The following is an 8630-nucleotide window of genomic DNA, read 5'->3' as shown; positions in this document are numbered from 1 at the left end:
CAGAGACATCAGTATATTATCCATGTTCCCTTGCATTTATATCTTTTCCATTAGTGAACTGCTGGAAGAGACCCAAAATCTGATGCCACAGGGGAAAACAGTGACAAACAGAGAAAAAAATCTTACTGGGTTGATCCATCTCAGCACAAAGAAGGGCACACTCCAGATTTATCCCTCGTGCTGGGTGTGCTCCATGCCTTAACACCAACTGTGATGGAGCTAGACTGATTCCTTGAAAAACTCAGCTGTTGGAGGCTGAGAAAGAGGAGGAATGAGGAATGATGCTCCAAAAGAGTTGTTTCTCTGCTTATGATTTTCAGCTCCTGTCTAATCCAGAGTATGTAGGAGACAGATAGGAAAGCAGGTGCTTAAAGAGGACTTGAAGGGTCTCCCATGGCTGAGGGAGAGCAGCTCAGTCCCTCAGGAGGTGTCTGTGGACCTCTGCACTCTTTGGGCTGGAGCAGGAAGGGAGGATGGAGGGTGCCCTGCAGTGGCCCTGGGCTCATTTCTTCGTGGTCCTTCCAGAGAGCTCCTGGTGTCCATCTACAAGTGCTCTCCAGGCTGGGACAGGTGCCCAGATTCCTGGGGACACCAGCAGCTCCCTCAGAAGATTGTGCCAAGGTGGGGCCAAGGGAAGCCTGAAACGAGGAGGGGAGAAGTTGTAACTAAATTTGAAACATGCTTTTATGGACAAGGTCTCTCAGTGTAGTCCTGCAGCTTCACCCGGACTCGCTGCAGGCAAATCCATTGCCAAGGACTGTGTGGAAAAGGTTTTGGGGTCTGTGTGGGAGATGGCTTTTGCTGAGTATTCATTTGCACTAGAGGGGACTGCAGAGCCCAGTGCCTGTGACCCAAGGCAATGCCCTGTGAGCACCAGCAGCATCTCCCTCCTGCCCTGCAGCAAGGTGAACCAGCCTTGGGAGCCTTTCATGGCACTTGCCTACATTTCATCCATGTCCCTGCAGACCCTGGAGCCTCCCCAGCAGCTCCACAGCTCCTCCCCAAGCCTTGGAGTGCTGAGGGAAATCTGGGCTGGTGTCCCTTAGCACCTCCTGGGGCAAGAGTGTGCCCAGGAGGAGGAAGTGGAGCCAAAGGAGACAATGAAGAAGAGGTGCTGAGCAGAAATGGTGGCCAGAGGGACCAAGGGAAGGCTGAGATGCCCCAGCACGACCCGCTGTGCTTGGCTCAGGGTGACAATCCAGTGCCAAGCTCTGGCAGGGGCCACACGGTTGGATGCCATGATTATTTAACTGAACTTCAGCCTGGCTATTTATGGACAGGAATCATATCCAGGATCCAGGCTCCTCAAGAGTGTGAGTGCTCTTTGGGAATCTTCCAGGAAATGTCAGAAAATTCTGATTAGGCAAAATCAAGGTTTTATTCATGGGAGCCTACCAGGCAGTTCAGCTGCGGCACGTGAGGAATCTCTGATGGAAAGCAGAGACAGGCAGAGGCAGGGCAGGAGCTGCCTGCACAAGAGGAGCTCCTCCAGGCCAGGGAGGAGTCCAGCTTGGGAGCAGGGATCCTTTTTACCCCCTGGGAACAGCTTCCACTGGATTCCATTGATGTTCAACCCCATCCCTGAGAGCAGCTGTCCATAAAGGCTCCATCAGGGAGGTGTGTTTGAGGATCACACCATTGGAGAACTTCTCCAGCTCCCACTGGACCAGCTGCAGGAGGCAAGGAGAAGAAAATGAAATATGAGAACAAAATAGTAAATCCAGCTTGCTGTGAATGTTAGGGAAAAGCTGCAGCTTGAGGAGGTGATGCAAAATTCTCCTCTACAGCAGCCCTGAGGATTCAGAAATTGGGAGTTCTATCTCCCCAAACTGGGTCTCTGCCTTACAAAAACAATCCATGAGTATTTATCTGTATCTCAGTGTGAATAAAGGATGGGAAGGGGCTTTAAGTTTTCTTTCTGAATTTTGAGGATCATATTTTAAACCTTTTCTCTGCAATGCTGAGGTTTATTTTTTGATTGGTGGCTGACACTGCTGGGCAGGGCCCAGCTCCAGGAACCACAGCTTCCAAAGGACTCTTGTGATGAAAAAAGCAGCAACACCAGTGGAGATTGTCAGCATTCACAGAACCAAAGAAGGATTTAATTTGAGAGACAGCTTTCAAATGAACTGTGAGTCAGGTGTATAAATAGGGTGCCTGTGAAAAACCTTGTGGAAGGGAAGGATTTACTTTTTTCTTTGCCTGTTAAATACTTCCCTCAAATTCATCTGTCCCAAAATTAGGCAGGTGAGTGGTAGGAGCTTGGCTGGGATCTCAGTCCAGGCTGGACACCCAGGCCTGCTGAGGTACCTGCACCATCCATAGAGAGGAGGAGCTGTCAGGGGCAATATCTCCTGGATGTGGGATCTTCCACCATCAGGGAATTCTCAGCACCTATTCTATACTAGCATCTCATTTTACGGTAAAGTTTGATGTAGGATGATCAGAGCCTGACATCTTTGCAGGCTGAGGTCTCTCCTGGAAACTGCCTCTCTGGATCTGCTCTCATTTCAGCTTCAGCTGGGTCCAGCAAGGGAAAAGAGGCCAACAGGGAATGCTGTCTCCAGCCTGCACTAGATGGGTGCCAAATCTCACAAACAAGCTCAGCCTCAAGCTTAAAATGCAACATTCAGGGAGGAAGATATGAAGCCGGGATTTGTTTATTGCCTGTATGGTCACTTAATCCCAGAGTGGTTTGGCTTGGAAGGGTCCTTAAAACTCACCTCATTCCACCCCCTGCCATGGCAGGGACACTTCCACTGTCCCAGGGTGCTCCAAGACCCGTCCAGCCTGGCCTTGGGCACTTCCAGGGATCCAGGGGCAGCCACAGCTGCTCTGGGCACCCTGTGCCTGAGTTTTACCACTCTCACTGTAAAAAAATCCCTTTCTTATATCCAGTCCAAATTGACCCTCTTTTACTTTAAAACCACTGCCCCTTGTCCTACTTCAACAGCCCCTCCCAAAAAGTTTGTCCCCATCTTCCTTATAGAACCCCCACAAGTACTTCATCCTTTAATCCCACTGAAATGAAGTGGGAACGCCCCTCTGCAAAATCAGACCTTGAAAAGAATATTTTGCCACCAATTTTAGCAGGGCAGGGCGTGCTGAAGGGCAGCCTCCCAACAGAGGCAGAAGCCCAGGCTGCCAGAGCCCTGCCCCACAGCCATGTGAGCTGCTCTACCCCCTGCTCCTCCCCAGGTACAGATAATTCCCTTCCCCTAATTGCCATCTCCTGGTCATTAGCTATGTGAGCTGTTTACCCCAAAACACGAAGGCAGGGTAGGAGTGCTTCATCCTAGGAGAGGGTTAATCTCCCGCTGGATGCAGGATGCCCTCATGGGAATGGAATGTGTAGTGTTGGTAAGTGGTTGTGCCCCAGAAGCCTTTGAGAGCCCACTGACTACTGCATGCTAACGATTGGTATTATTAAAGAACAATTGATGGCCTGTAACCAAACAACAGAAACTAATTACTGGAAAACTTTTATTGTCCTTTAATTACTGGGCCTCTTTGTCAATTAGCAGAAGAGAGAGGGAGAGGGAAGAGAGAGAGAGAGAGAGACTCATTTTATAGCAACAATAAATTTTCCAAAACTACAGTCATCAGTAGCTGCAGAAGCGAGTCTATTAACACACAATATTAAGGCCTGATATTTACTCTGGCTGCTAAATGTAGGTGCTTCTCTCCTGAAAAAGTGCAGAGCTCTAGGAATACTAATCAGGGGGTTCTTGCTCCGGCTCTGCCGCTGCTTGGCATGACAGCTCTCACTTCCCAAGGAATTTTACCCCTTGACCAAAGGGTTTTTTCTCCAAGGCTCCTCCAGCAAACTGGCCCCATGCCCAGCACGGAGCATGGAAACTCGGGGAGACTGAGGGGAGACAGGGCTGGGCACTCCAGGGACAAGGATCCAGGCAGGGCCAGCTCCTGCTTGTCCCTGCAATGTTCTGTGGGTGCAGGTGTGTGTGGGACCCACCACCCCATCAGGGTTTGGCTGCATGGACCCATCCGTATGTTCTGCTCCTTGGTCCTGGCTCACCAGCACTATCCAAAAATAGTTTATTCAACTTTTTTTTTTTCAATCTTTTCTCATCCACTGCCAAATAAATTATTTCTGGGCATATTGTCACAAGTAGTTAACCTTTTCTGAGGAGCTTTGAACTACAGTTACCCCCTGAAATGAATCACCATCTCTTTTCTGTCATTTGGCAAAGACTGCTCACCAATATAATCCTTTCCTAGTCAATTTTCTCTGATTAACTCGTTGGTGCCACAGCCAAAGGAAGTGGTTTGGGGACCACCACTCCTCCCATAGCATGTGAATCACCAGGGAACCAGTCCCCACATGGGGCCGGGCTTTGCATCCCAAATGGTCTTTCCAGGATCCTTCTGCCACTGTGGAGATGTGATAGCAGAGAGAGCCACCAGGCCCATCAGCACTTTTCTCAGGGGTGAGATGCTTTGTGAGACACAGTCATTGCCAGATTCCTAGAAGCTTCTGCTGTACTGGCTTTCATTTGGGATGGACTTTAATTTGGGCTGGACCTTCCTTCCCCTCAGCCAGGGCATCTGGATGTCTTTGGGTATTCAGGAGCTTCACAAGGTTTTATGTCATCTCTGTGGGCAGGGACAGAGCAAAATCCCTCCCCAGAGTACCTGCTTTTAAAAGTACCTTATGAAAGAGCAAAGTACCAACCTTTTTATCAGAAAACAAATATAATTTCCATTGCCGTCGGCAAACACTGGAGACGCCAGATTTTCCTGAATGTTGGCCGTGCCCACCCTGGCAGCCCCTGCTCCGTGTGCTCAGCACATTGACAGTGGGGATTCATGGCTGAGGTGGGATAAACGCTGGGGAAGTAGCTTAGAAATTTGTCACAGCCTGTCCTCACTTTATGTTGCTTGAATAGACTCGGGGTTTGTGCTATCAGAGGGAATCCGGAGTAGCTCCTGCAGGTGACCTTAATAGCGACAGTAATCTGTGCTCGTTTGGCACATCTATCCCTGTGTGATGATGCAGAGGAATAGCTAATCCTATAAAAAGCAAGCCAAGCTACACGGGATTTCTGGAGTTTACCCACAGGGTATTTTTATTCCATTTATCTCCCACATTTCCCTCCTTTCCCTCTTCAGCCAGCCCGAGCACAGGAGAACGGCACACCTCTGTCCTCACAGGTGGTTTACAAACAGCGTGTACCTGGGGCTGCACACCCAGAGATCCTTTGGAGGAAGGAAGGGGCCATAAACTCCGGGATGAGGCCTTGGCAGGGGTCCCTGGGCCGTTATCGCGGAGCAGGGCAGGATGTGGGATCAAAGCAGCACCTGCTGCAGAGCCATCGAGTAACGGAGCCCCGACACCACCCACGGGGACAGGTGGCTTTGCCTTCCCCCACCTTTACCCCTTCTTCTCTTCCTTCTCTATGCACTTTTTATTTTTTTCCCCCTTATTATTTTTCCTTTTCTGCTACTCACACCACTCCTTTTCTCTTCCTGCTTTGCAACTTCTTTCTTCTCTCTGAAAAATAATGAGGGAAGGTGAAGAATCTCCCTTTGTCCTAATTTCCTGGTAGGACTGATTTTAAAGCTCCTGTTCCTAAGAATTTCTCTCTCTGTGTTGCACATGCACCTGGTACTGGCAGGGAGATGCACGGCAGAGTCAGTGACCTTAAACAAGTGGGGAAGTCCTTACAGCAGTGTGTATTCTTAGGAAATTGTACAAATAATGGTATCTAAAGTCAGGTTTCTGCCAGGATAGATGTTTCAGTGGAAAAACTGTTGTAACAGATTCTTGAAACCTGGAAGGAAAAGCAAGAAAAACCACATATGGAGAGAGCTAGGGCTATACAGTCACTGAAATTGTGTTTTGCCTTCACCCACCTTATAGCCTTTTGTTCCCTGACTCCTCCTTCAAGGCCTGGGACTTGTCAGTGCTCAGAGAAAGGGTCTCTGTTGGGGAAAAATCCTCCTTGCTCTGGGCAGATGCTGAAGCAGCCTGACAGAAAGAGCTGTAATGGTAAAGCAGCCCCAAAGGCCGAGGCATCCCATCCCCAGAGCCACCGCTGCCCACCTCAGAGAGCTGTCTGCAGGTTCTGGTGCTGCCAGGGGGGTTCCTGAGCTAATCTGGGCTTGCTTTGTCCTCTCAGGTTTGCTCCTCCTGCCTTTCATCCAGCCTTTCCCAGGAATGCCTGTCAGAGCCCTGTCTCCAGAAGCAGCAGAGGGGGAAGATGAGGCACGGAGGTGCAGCTTGTCCCACAGCACGTTGGGGGATCCCATTCCAGCCCTTTCACGTTGGGAGTGTGGCACTGAAGGTTCCATTTTCTACTCATGCTCCCACCACATACTCATCCCAGCCACGTGGCCATGCCTCATGCAGGAGTTACTGCTAGAAACAAGGATTCAGGAGAGCTGGGACCTGCCTTCCCACATTTCCTGAGGAAAGGGACGTGAGCCAGGCTCAGTTCCCTGGCAGGGGACTGTAACCCTTGCTTGTATGTCCCAGCTGGTGGGTCTGTGGGAGCAAACCTCTGCGTGTCTCCTGAAGCACAGCTGAGAGCCTGACCTGTGGTTTGAGCACAGGAAGAGACACAAAGAGGCTCAAAGCTCAGTTCTGAAGCACCATGGTTGGGTGGTGTTTGCTTTTAGTGCCCCTAAAACATGGAGAAGTGACTGCCAGGAGAGGGATGGACACGGGAGAGACCATCCCTGCTAGGCAACAAGCAATTCCAAAAACCAATCACCTCCCTCTGAGGCTCTTCCTGAGGGGTTTCTAGCAATTCTGGCATTGAGCACCAGCATCAATCACATCCCCTGTCCTGGCACCTCTGCTGGCAGCAGAGCTCAGCACCAGAGGTGAGATCCGCACCTTCCCTGTCACACATCCCCTGCTCTCACAGCAGGGACGTGTGAACTTCACAGCTCTCTCCGACCCACTTCAACACACGTGGTTTTCTCAGAGAGCAGGAGGAGTGATTTCCTCCCACAGAGCTGCCCTGGCTCTCCCTGGCAAAGGACAAGGCTGCCTTGGGGGTCCGTGTTCCCCTCTGGAAGGGGGGCAGAGCTGCGAGGAGCTGTGTGAGACACGCACAGGAAGCAAAGGGGCACCTGCTCCACTCTGGGGCTGTTGTCAGGATGCTCCCCCCTCTTTTGACATTTTAGAAAACCCATCTCTAAATGGGACACGTGATGGAGAGATATTTGGGTTTCGCTTCTGAAACCCAGAGATTTTGTGCTTCATCGTGACTTTTCACTGCAAATGAGAGCAGGTCCCAAACCCTGACTCAAAACCCAGAAGGAAAATAAGAAGGATTTCCAATTAAAAGTGAAAACCTCATGACAGTTTGGCTGGTTTCATGGTTTGGGAACCTCAGAAGTTTTTAACATTTGGGGTTGGCAATACTTTTAAATTACAGGGAATAACTTGCCTTTTTATAGAGTCTTTCATCTGGACGATCCCAGCCGGCTCCACCAGCTAAACCCACAGCTGTCATCACAGTGACCAGGCCACTTGGAAGTGGAAGGTGAGGCTGGCAGAGCCAGCCAGAGGTTCCCAAAGAACCTTTACAAAGGGAATGGGACCTTCTTCAACCCCACTTGACCAGGATTTGGCTTTCAGAATCATTGCAAACTGCAAAATGCCAGCACAGGTCCCAGCACCAGGGACACTCGGGTGACACCAGGGACTTTGCAGCATGGGTCTGTCCTCCTTCCTGCTCCCTCAATAGTTGGTTCCAAACCAATCCTTTGCTGTTTTGCCTGGATGAAAAGGATATTCCATGTTTTCTCAGGCAGACAGCAGACTTCTAGCAGCAGACTTGATTTTTAGGCAAATCTGTCCCATGTTGTCACTGAGTCAGAGTGGGAAAGCTGGGAAATGCTTCATATGCAGAGATACGGATGGGAGATCATTTTCAACACAAACAAACACATTATTTTGTTATTATGCAATAATGAACATGATTTACTGCTTCTATTTATATAAAACTAAATCATTAACTAATGAGACTACAATTTAATCTTAATTTTCACTGACGTTTTTAACTACAGGAAATTGCCCGAAACACACCAAATTCATCCTTTGCCATGGTTATATGATTCAGAGCCTGGGTGGCTCCCCCATGCCAACCTGAGGTCAGTAGTTCCATGACACATTCTTTCTACCACATCCAAGGACATAAGAAATCTCTCCAGAAAATGGGAAGGCACAGACGCTCACCACTTCTCCCAAGAAAATGATTGGTGGTTTCAGGCCAGCCACCAAAGGATTCTTGAAAGAAATTAATCAAACCTAGGCAAGGAAGAGGCACCCAGTGCCAGCTCCCAGCACTGAAGAGCCCTGGTCCAGGGTCTGGAGCTTTTTAGCTGCTGCTGATATTAATCCATCCAGCAGCAAGGTTCCTCATTTGAACCAGGCTGGTTTGCTCCTGGAATCCCATATAGAACACCGTGCTACAATAGACCTGCAGTATATAATTATCATGCTGTATCTGCTTTCATATCATGGGTATTTTTAGATGTGTCAGTTTGAAATCTAGGATTTAGTGCACAGAGCCTAATGGATTGTTCTTTCTTCCCCCCTCTTCTAATGTCAACTCTCAATATGCATGAAGCAGACATAAAAGCACTTTTGTGCAGGT

At 49.3% G+C, this 8630-nt stretch overlaps 1 long non-coding RNA gene across 1 annotated transcript; it reads right to left on the bottom strand.

The window, feature by feature from the left end:
• Positions 1-1368: 1368 nt before the first annotated feature.
• Positions 1369-5632, bottom strand: LOC131584999 (uncharacterized). Its single transcript, XR_009278836.1, has 3 exons — positions 5470-5632; positions 2724-2869; positions 1369-1670 (listed from the first exon to the last, which is right to left on the bottom strand). It is a non-coding gene; the product is annotated as an uncharacterized LOC131584999 (long non-coding RNA).
• Between the last annotated feature and the right edge of the window lie 2998 nt (positions 5633-8630).

The sequence above is a fragment of the Poecile atricapillus genome, chromosome 15 (assembly GCF_030490865.1).
Source record: "Poecile atricapillus isolate bPoeAtr1 chromosome 15, bPoeAtr1.hap1, whole genome shotgun sequence".
NCBI classification, from domain to species: domain Eukaryota; kingdom Metazoa; phylum Chordata; class Aves; order Passeriformes; family Paridae; genus Poecile; species Poecile atricapillus.
The sequence above is the reverse complement of the archived record's forward strand: the minus strand, read 5'-3'. Positions and strand labels throughout refer to the sequence as shown.